Source organism: Tupaia chinensis, unplaced genomic scaffold, assembly GCF_000334495.1.
Source record: "Tupaia chinensis unplaced genomic scaffold, TupChi_1.0 Scaffold146594_1, whole genome shotgun sequence".
Classification (NCBI taxonomy): Eukaryota; Metazoa; Chordata; class Mammalia; order Scandentia; family Tupaiidae; genus Tupaia; species Tupaia belangeri.
The window spans coordinates 452,973-464,277 of NW_006206449.1; the positions used below are offsets into that span (position 1 = coordinate 452,973).

Sequence of the window (11,305 nt, forward strand, 5' to 3'; positions counted from 1 at the left end):
TGCAGACTTTTCATTATTGAAGTATCCTTAGGTTGTAAATTTGCAAGATTGAGAACTGGGGACAGAAGTGACTCTCCATCTCTCCATAAGAGTCACTGAAGTTATGTTTCTTTTTTACAAATCTAGATTTTTTTTAAATTCCCCATTTTACAACTATTATAGCTTTTAAGAATGCCTGTTACATAATTATTGTCCAAAGCCTCCATGGATCAAAGCCCAAATTGTCTCACATAATTAAACACCATTTGGATAATCAGCAGCATCTAGCATTCTTGGACTTTTACCACTTAAGAATAGACTAGAATGGGCCATGTAGTAATGGATTAGAGTTAAAGGTATCAGTTTGAACTCATTTTTAACTTAAAATAGCCATAGATAGTCACATATATTATGAAAATATCGGTAGGTATGGATATATGCAAGAATTAGTATACATATATGTATACTAATGTATATGTATACATATATGTACGTATGTATATATAATATATATATGCATACACATGGATACACACACACACACACACACATATATTATCTCGTAGCTGAGATGACTTGGAAGCATCAACATCTTCATAGCAGTAAGCACATTTTTGTTCTCTGATATTCTCAGATATGTTTTTAAACCTTATAACTTTAAAAGACACTAGATGTCCTTAGAGAAATGACTGATTTAGAGAAATGTACAAATGAATCTAGAGAATCTATCTATATCTATCTGTCTATAATGTCAAAACCTAAAGAAGTCCTCAAGAATAAAAACAAAAATTGAGCCAGTCAGAGCATTGTGGTCAATACGGTGGCTGGATCCCTCCTGGCCAACCATACAGTTCAAGTTCTGGACCCAGTGGCTTGAAAAGCACACTGGGTACATGTGCTTGCATGCCTCAAATCCCAAAAAGAGAAATGGAGAAGTGATTACAGCATGACTATCCTTCATGGTGGATGCTTTCTCATTTTCTTTGCTCTTTCTCTCTCATGAGTACATGTGGCCACTAGCAAATTAGAAAACAAAAACAAAACAAAGAAACAATGAGACCTGTTAAAGGGCATAGGGACCAAAAGATAGAGCTTCCAAAAGCCAAACTACAGATTATGTGAGTAACACCTACACTGCTAAAAATGATTAAATATTAAAGAAAAAAAGAAATTATTTTTAAGAATGATTTATATTTTTAATTTATGTATGTATGTATGTATGTATGTATTATAATTTGACCAGAGAATGACAGAGAGAGAGAGAGAAAGTGAGAAAGCAAGCTGCCAGGTCTGGTACTTGAACTATGGTTGTCCATGTGGGAGTCCAGTGCCTTTAGCCACTAGGCCACCTGCCAGCCCCAACAGAAGAAGAAACGTTTATACTGAAGTTTTTCAAATAATTTATGTAGATACATACTGTCCTCAGAGAGATAGAACATAACTCCACATTGCTTATGTGCGAGATATGCCTAGAGACAATTTTGCAAAGAATATGGAAGGAATAAGGAAGCATTTAGACAATGGAAAGACCTAACAGTCTCAGTACAATAATCAAGATCGACATTGACAGTAGTATGTCATTTTGATTATAAGCTTTCTTGATGTGATGTGATAAAAATGGCACTTTACATCTTTGCTCTTCTCAAAACATATTACCATAGTCTAGTCATAAAAAGTAAGACAATATGACATAAAAAAAATCTGGCCAGTACTTCTTAAAAACTGTCAAAGTTCATCAAAAACAAAAAACAGTTGAGAAGATTTCTTAGCCTAGAGAGATATCTAAGAAGTCAAAATGCAATGTGGTATGCTGGAAGAAATCCTAGGACAGGAAGTCAAAATGTAATGTGGTATGCTGGAAGAAATCCTAGGACAGGAAAAATATATTAAAAATTAGGTTAAAATTAAGAGAATTGTAAAGTGTTGACTTTAATTAATGATAATGTAACAGTATTAATTAATATATTACAGAACATATACCATACATATTAATTTAAGCTGCTACTATCTTAATAGTGATGTCTGGGTGTATATTTTGAGAAGAGTACATGGGACTCTCTGTACGCTCTTTGCAGTGCTTTTGTAAATCTCAAATTATTGGTGAAAAAATGATGATTTATATAGAAACATGTTGGGTGTCAACAGGTGGCATAGTGGTTAAGGCACTGGACTCCCACAGGGCTGGCTGTGTTTTGAGGCCCGGACCTGGTGGCTTGCTTTCTCACTTTCCCTCTCTCTCCTTCTCTCTCTGGTTAAAATTGAAGAATAACAATAAGTCAATAAAATAAAATAAACAACTCTTAAAACAAGAAGTATGTTGGAAAGGTTGGACATACTGAAGCCAGGTGGTAACATTTGGACGAGCAGCAGCACCTAGCATTCTAATACTTTTTGGCAGGTATTGAAACACCACAATCAGCCACCAAAACCACTCTTGCCATTTATGTGCCTCCTCTTTTTGCTTCTCAGATGGGGTGGGGAAAGAAGCAGGAAAAACATCACCTTTCAAGCTTCTCTTAAGCGCTTATCATTGGCAACATACTATTTGCTTCCAAAAACTTAGAGACTTTGTAAGATATAGAATTTATCTCTATAGCTCTTATAGAAGGAAAATGTTTTTTAGAAGACAGTAGAAATGGATGCTGTGCACCAGTCAGCCATGCCTGCCACATCTTCCTCATTCATCATAGTTCATGATAGTTTGGAGGAGGTTTATTGCTTTCCTCTGTCTTTAAGTGCATGAGTATAGTATGCTTAATTAATTAATTATTCTATTTGTCTAAAAAAAAAAACTAATGAGCATATTACTATGGAAGTTTATCTTTGGATTTGTGGGAAACTATTCAGGCATGGAGCCAAACTCCAAAACAATCCAAATTGTGAGATAAAATGAGATAGTATGATGCTGAACTTTTGGTTCTATTTTAACACCTGCCCTGCCTGACCTTTTAATTTTAAATAAAATGGTTCTTTCTCCTTTTGTTTAAATCTGTTTGAATTTGTTTCATTAATTTTCAACTAATATATTATTATTAACATGTGGCAAATGAGAAGAGCTAAAATGTGGAATTGATTGAGTAGGTTGAGTACAGCCAGAGAAAATCTCCCTATCCTTGACTGGGAAGTTTGCAATTCTCCTTACGCAGTGGCTACATAGTAGCTTAACTTTTATTCATTTTCTCTTGAAATTGGATTAGGTATTTTAATGTTTAGATATGGTAGACATGTCACAACATGTTCAAGTAGTTATTTCTTGCAGCCTACCATAATGTCCCATAGAAAAAATGTTCTGAAATGCAATCCTGTCTTAAAGATGAATAAAAGAATATATAGGTGTTATAGAGGAGCTCTTCGTACATAAGGCCAATGCTGAAAGAGGATACTGAAGATTTTAAAGAATAGAGAAGTAGTAAAAAAGAAGGGCAAGATGAGGCTGACAGTATTCTTTCATCTGCATTTATTAATGAACCACCACTTGCATGCAACCTAGAATGAATGACAGATTACATCTGCTTTCACTTCTCAAGTTAATGCTTTGAACTGACCCTGAGTCATATTCCAAGATGGAAGTCAGTGTACTGAGAGTTGGAGAAATAATCATGTCACTGATATGTTGCTAAATGACAGAACTCCTCCACCCACATTTCTTCATGTAAACTCTCTAGCATTGGTCAGTAGCACATGGAATTGTAAAATTCTTAGGGGGGGGGAAACACTAAAATGTTTTAGTGCAAGATTTATTGCTGGACAAACCTTAAATCTAGAAAATGGAACATTTTATTTTCTCAATGGCAAATGGTAATCTTCAGGCCTCTAAATGGATACTAAAATGAAGTTAGCTTCCATAGCAGTATACTCTTCAGTAGAAGAATATACATACTTTTTATTTGGACAAGTAGTAGAGGACAAAGTCTTTTAAGAGGAAGGAATTGAAGAAAGCTATACTGAAAATCCAAGAAAATATTTTTGTTTTGATCATTCTTTCTTCTCAAAGGATGACTATAATACTTTCGACAAATGACCATTCTATGCTTTTTCTACCTAGTCCTTTTTTTCTCATTTAATTTGTTATTATATTTATCCTGAATCAGAATGTGATTGAGTTATGGGTACTCTGTTATTTACGCATGTGTTTCTGAGTCTTGTGAAGCTCCTATGAACCTGACAGGAATTTAGAAGTCTCCTTTAGAGACTCTAGACTTTGATTGGATGCAGTAAATGAATAAAATTTTGCATGAAAGACATAATCACTTTCAGTTTCTACAATAGATAGTATTTGTCTTTGCTATTTTTAAAACTGAAATAAAAGATGAAAATTGTTTGCCTACCTACCCTTTGATCATCTGGACTATAATGCCTATTCAACATTTATAGTTGTGTCTTCTTGTAATGACTCTAAAATTTTTGCTTTGGGAAACACACTTTCTCTTTTCTTATTCATGAAATTTGTGTGAAAATGACACACAAGTTAGGGTGTAAGCATAAACCCCATGGCTATTTATTCCAAACCCAGAACTATAGTGATTGGTTTAAGAATCAGCTCTTTGCTCAAGAAGAGTGAGTGTTGGAGCTTATAAGGAAAACTTATAATATATATGTTAATAAGGTGGCAGGATTCAATCCTCAAGGTGCTAGGGCATCATTTAGATCTCAATGAAAGTGGTCTACAAGCCTATGAAAGGAAAGCACAGCCAAATGATGGTGAGATGGATGGCATTACTTAATTTCCTAGACCTGTTATGACTGATAACAAGGTTTTGTTGTTTTTATATGCTTCTTTTTGTGCTTAAGCTAGTATGAGAAGGGGTTTCTTTCTTTTATTAAAAATAATACAGACTGACACATTTGTATGTCAATTGACCATAATACATCCTTTTTGTTGTTTTTTTTGTTTGTTTGTTTTGTTTTGTTTTGTTTTGTTTTGCAGGGGTTTTTGCTATAGGGCATGTGTGCTTGACAGAAAGACAGAGACAGAGAGACAGAAAGTGAGAAATCGTCTCCCCAGGGGGGATGGCCAACCCTTCTTCTCCCTTCTCCTCTCTTGATCTTTGACACACACACACACACACACACACACACACACACACACGCCCAGTGTGAGTTTAAGTCACCAGGTATGGGAATTGAACTGCGGTCAACTACATGGAAGTCCAGAGACATAGCCATTACACCATCTGCTGGTCCCATAAACATTCTTTAAATATGTAACTACCAGGTTTCCATGTTGACAACCAAGTAAACATCTCAATTTTTAAAAATGGATTTTTCTAGAACTATGGATGTATGTGTGCAGACACTAGCATAATTGTGCCTATGGTAAGATAGCAAAAATTCTTCCATGCATACATTTTATAGAGCAATGTGGGCCTAGTGGCCCTAACCCTGATTGGGGAACTGATTTCATTCTATAGACAATTTATTCTCGAACATAATTATAAAATAAGGTATAAAATATTTACAAGATTCAGAAATCATTATAGAACTGTAGTAGCTAATTATTCACTATGATTAAGTATTATTTTAAAAATAATTCAGTGTATTATTAGTGGCAGAATTAAAACTCAAATATGCTTTTGTCTTGGCCCAGTTAGTAGCGGTATAGTGGAATATCTAAAACTGGATGATTTATTTAATTTTTTTTTTTTTTTTAGAGAGAGATTTTTGCTATAGGGAACGTATGCTCACCAGAGAGAGAGAAAGCAAGAAATCACCACCCCCCCGGAGGGGTGGGGATAGCCATACCTCAATTCCTTCTCCTCTATTCTCCTCTTGGGATTTTGGGCATGTACACACATGCACCCAGTATGAGTTTTAAGCCACTGGGTCCAGGACTTGAACTGCAGTCAACTATGTGGGAATCCAGTGAAGTAACCACTACCTCATCTGCTGGTCCCAAGAGTGGATGATTTCTAATGCCATTTATTTGACTCATGATTTTTGTGGCTAGAAAATCGAAGATTGGGTATTCTCCTGGTAAGGCCCATGTGCTGTTTCCCAATGTAGAGTTGGGTAGTGGTGTGCAAAGAGAGAGACATGCACGTGGCTGTACCTGCTTTGTAATGACCCACTCTCCACAGAACTAATACAGATAGAATTCAACCCCTCCTGAGAGACAACATTAATCTATTTATAAGGGATCTGCTCCCACAATTCACAATTCAAGCACTTCCCATTTAGGTCTCGCTTCCCAATACTACTAAATTAGGAATCAGATTACAGTTTGAGTTTTAGTAGGGAGAAGTCATAACAATTTAAGTGTTTGAATTTAACAATATTGAAAGGGAATGAAATACGGAGAAATAAAGTTCAATTTTGTATTGGACTGGAGTTACATTCTTCTAAAAGCAGAGTATAGATAGAATTTGTAAATAAACAGGCATAAATATATATTAGTTATTTAGCTTGGAAAGAATCAGTTATGTAACTACATTAGAAAAGTGAAAGGGGTGAAGTTCTTTCCATGTATTTAGTAACTGCTAAAAAAAACTATAAATCAATATCAAGAATTATTAGATAATAGTCTGTTAGGATGAGTCAGTCATACTCCACTCAATGTTTGATGGAATGTAACTACCATAAAATGGCTATTTGACAGAGAAAAATAAAAAAAGAGAGAGAGACACTTTTATAATAATATGTGTGCCATTATGGCATTGATTTCATCAGATTTCTCCCAACATACGTGTGCCTGTATGGCATTGATTTCATCAGATTTCTCCCAACCTGCTTAAATAACCTAACCATGTACAGGTCATGGTAAATCGTTTATATTGAATAACATAAAACACTCCATTCAAAGAGATAAAAATAAAAGAAAAAAAAGATTTAAATGTATAGGGAAACGTAAACAGTAGTAATTACCGAAATATGTGTTTTTTTTTTCTCTTGACGAATCATTGCATTCAGTTTGTAAAATTTGCATTCAAAGTCACAGACATTATTTTAAAGACATGCAATAATAAGTCTTCCCTTTAGTATACGCAGAGAAGGGGATTTCTGCAGCCCCAGTGTCACACCGGAAGTGCTGATTGCAGCAGTAGAGATGAGGAAATAGATGGCCTACTTTATGTAACCTCTGCAATTAGAAAATCTGTTGAGATCAATTAAGGTCTGATTATAAATGGAAAAGAGATACTCTTGCCTCTCTCTAGTTTTGCTATCCATAATTGAACTTCAGAGAGATTGCTTTTAGGTAGGAACCAATGACCTGCAAAAATGTACTTGAGGCTGCAACTGCCTTGACTGGTCATGATAATCTTCTGAGCAGTAACCTCTTTGATTTAGCCTCCTTTTGAGAATCATACTGGCTATTTGTAATATTCACATGTAATGTGCTATGATCACAGTCTTGAACTATCACAAGGAAAATGATTCAGTAAATTAAAAATTAAACTAATACCTTCACTTCTAAAAAAATGAAGAAAATTATGTGGAGCATATACGTTTATTAAAAAGGATTGCTGTAATGGCACTTCATCTTTGTTAATACACAAGACATAAGCTGGATAATTCTCATTTGACATGATTTAAATGATTTCTTATACCTACAGATAACCTTCCCTTTTTTCCTTTTAAGAAAATAAGATGCATTAAAGGCAGGTGAACTGCTAACATTTTTTAATTCATATAGTAGCACATACACAAGTTAGAATATAACTCTGGAAAGCAGAAGAATGAATGCCATAACCAAGAGTGAATTGTTTGTATGTGGGGGATATCTGTAAATTCTCGAGGAGTTTCACTTATGATGAGGAGAAATTTTCTTTCATATGGCCTATCAGAACATCACTCTTCTCCCTCCCAGTTTATTAAAACTTTAGAGTACTATAACCTGATAATGTTAGTCAATTTTAAGTTTACTTTATTTTGTTGTTAGTTTGTCCTACTGTCAAGAAATAAGTTTATCTGAGACCTTAAATCTCTTTCTTTGAAAAAAGAATGTGCTGGTTTCATATCTTTAATATTAGAACATACTTCAAAAGTAATATTTTTGAGGCTCACATAAAATACTCCTATTTTACAATATTTATTTTATAAAAGAACAGTATTTATTTTGTGCAATTCTATAATAAAACATAAAGGTGATATGTCTTCTGTACATCGTGAGTGACAGAAATTTCCCTGACTTCAGAAGCATGAAGGTGAAAAATGTGCTTGTGCCCCATGGCAAAGAAGGAAGATTCTTTCTAGAAGCTGTGCTTTGTAAACTCATTTCATTCTGAATACGCATAGGAAGAAACAGATCCTCCCATCATTGAAGTGCTATGATGATAATTCAGTGAATGTATCGTTCTATTACATCAGAATATGCCAATGGATCTTCGGTGCAGAGTTTGCAAGCACAACAATCCACAATTTTGAATTCACTCACTTTAAAACCTACCTTGACTGACTTAAATTCTACTCTGCTGTATAAATATATAACTACCAATGTGTCTAAATAATAATATTTTTTGGAAAACAAAACACTTTTTTTTCTATAGCAAATAAATATCCTTGGGATTTCAGATTGTCATCCAAATGAAATCCTCTGACTAGCATGAGAAATAAATAGACATGGCACAATGTATATATCAACTAAATGTGAGCAAGTGACCCTGGAGTATAAACCAAAATAGACTCTAGTCACTTATGGGAGTTAACAGAAAATCTTTATTATGATGGCTCGAATCATTGACAAAGAGGTAGGGACATTTTAAAATATAAGGGATCACATCTTAAATACTACCATAAATTCACTCTGTCTCTCACTCCATCATACACAGTATTTACCAGTATAAATACCATTATTTGTTACAAATACCATTACAAATGTAAAATTTTCAACAAAGAATAACTTTAAAATAAATCTGCTTCTGATTTTTTTTTTTTTGAGAGGTTTTTGCTATAGGACGCGTGCGCTTGCCAGACAGAGAGAGACATAGAGACAGAAAGCGAGAAATCACCCCCCATGGGGGATGGTCACGACGCAATCCCTTCTCCTCCATTCTCCTCTCGGGATCTTGGGCACGCACGCACACGCGCCCAGCGTGAGTTCTAAGCCACCGGGTCCAGGACGCAAACCACAGTTGACTACGTGGGAATCCAGTGACATAGCCATTACGCGAACTGCTGGTTCCCGTCTGTTTCTGATTTTTTATCATTTCTTTTTTTAACAGATTAATTTATGAGAGAGAGAGAAACAGAGAGAGAGTGACAGCACCCTCATCAGAGTTGAGATGCTGCAATTCAGTCCAGTTTTTTTTTTTTTTTTTTTAGATCTGATCTTATTTATTTCTTTCTCATAAAAATCTTATTTTTGACTGGATTCAGACTTAGAAGAAGCTCTCAGAGAAGACAGCCTGCATCTCTTCGCAATCTGTTCTTGATGTTTTTCTTTAGCCTCCTTCATTCTCTTGCCCCAAAATTTAGCATACTCTGTTGCCTCTTCCTTATTTTTCTTAGTACATTGTTTCTTGAGAGCAATACATCGGCGTTTGTGTTGCAGGACACGAGGAGTCACAAGACGCTGAATCTTGGGTGCTTTAGTACTAGGTTTCTTACTTTCTTTATTTAAGGGCTTTCTTACAACATATTGGAGAACATCGTCTTCTTTATAGAGATTGAAAAGTTTTTGGATTCTGCTAGCTCTCTTAGGCCCCAGGTGACAGGGCACCTGGAATATCCTTCTCTCCTTTTTTAACAATAATCAAGTTGAGAACGCTCAGATTGGCATCCACAATGCAACCCCGAACAGATTTGCGCTTTCTTTCTCCAGTTCTCCTTGGTCTGTAAGAGGAATGTCCCTTACTCAGTAGCAGGCGGACACAGCAGTGGGTCAAGATGCCCTGCTTTATGGGGAACCCTTGTTTGTCGTTTCCACCCCTGATTCGGACTACATAACCCTTCCATTCTTCACCCAAAGCGTCAGCAGCAACTTCTATGGCCATACGCTTCCCATAAAAAGTGTGAAGTTTGCATTCATCGTCCACTTCAATGAGTTTCTGGCAGCCAGTGGCTGGGACAGAGATATTCAGTTTCATCTTGAAGCAGCTGTCCTCCTCCGATTCACTCCAGTTTCACCAGCCACAGATCATGGGTACATCCATGCCTACTGTATGCACGGAGTTCTCAACACAAACCTGGCACAAACATCCCCGTGTGGGTCAGCCTCACAGGGAATCTGTTTTACTGCCACACCACTCTGTCTGACTTTTGAATGTTACGTTTTAAATGTTGCTTTTCTATTTGTAATATTCACATGTAATGGTAAATGTGTGTGTGATGTAGGGAAGTAAACAAAACAAAATTATTAGCCATATAATTTTATACTTATCTTCTCAGAGGTAGGAAATGCTTAAATTGTATGTGTTTTCACTGATTTTTGTAACACCTCTCCCTCAATATATGCAAGTAAACATAAGCCTTTAGCATGTTTTCCTGTATTAATTGCTTTGATAATGATGAATATTGTTGAAAGTAAATTCTTTACTCAAACATAACATATTAAATGATTTTGCTGATTAAGTTTCTTGCTTTGGATTTTAGTCTCCATTTATATTTCATTTAAATAGTTATCTATGCTACACACACACAAACATTAAAAAAAAAAAAAAAAACAACAGACATCCCTCTTAAATCTTCTGGACTTACCAAAATTTTATGGACCCGATGTGGCTTTTAAATACATGATGTGATGACAATTAAAGGTATGATGATATTAATTCCATACTAAGAATTAAATGAAAGCAGGTTTTATAATCAAATTTATTTCGGAGAAAATCAGAAAACATTTACTGATTTGAAAGGAAAAGCAAAACCAAGTGTTTGATAAATTGTCTATTTATTATCCCTAACTATAATTCCAATAGCTATCATGTCATCTAATTAGTTATTTTGATCAAAACCAGTAGTGACAGCTACATTTGTTTTGATATATAATTAAAGTGAAGGATTATATTCTATGAATATTGAGTGTGATTTTTCAAAGTTATCTTGTTTTCCTTATTGAACATACATATATATACAGCTCATTACATCCATGATAATTTTAAAGATTACCATCATAACTTTAGAAAATGTGTAAGTGTCATAATGCATTAAAATTTCTCCCCTACAGGGACCAGATGGTGACACAGTGGTAATGCAACTAGACCCACACTGAAAGGTCCACATTCACATCCTGGGACCACTCTGCACATGCCAGGTGCATACACATGTCTGTGATATGGGCTGGCTGAGAGTAAGGGGGGATATCACCCTGAAGACTCTGGGTTTGTTTTTATCCCTCTCTCTGACTCTTAGTCATGAAAAAAAAAAAAAAGTTAAAAGAAATTTCTCCCTTAGA

General features: G+C 35.2%; 1 pseudogene; it reads right to left on the reverse strand.

The window, feature by feature from the left end:
• Positions 1-9,234: 9,234 nt before the first annotated feature.
• Positions 9,235-10,001, reverse strand: LOC102471705 (40S ribosomal protein S6 pseudogene; annotated as a pseudogene).
• Between the last annotated feature and the right edge of the window lie 1,304 nt (positions 10,002-11,305).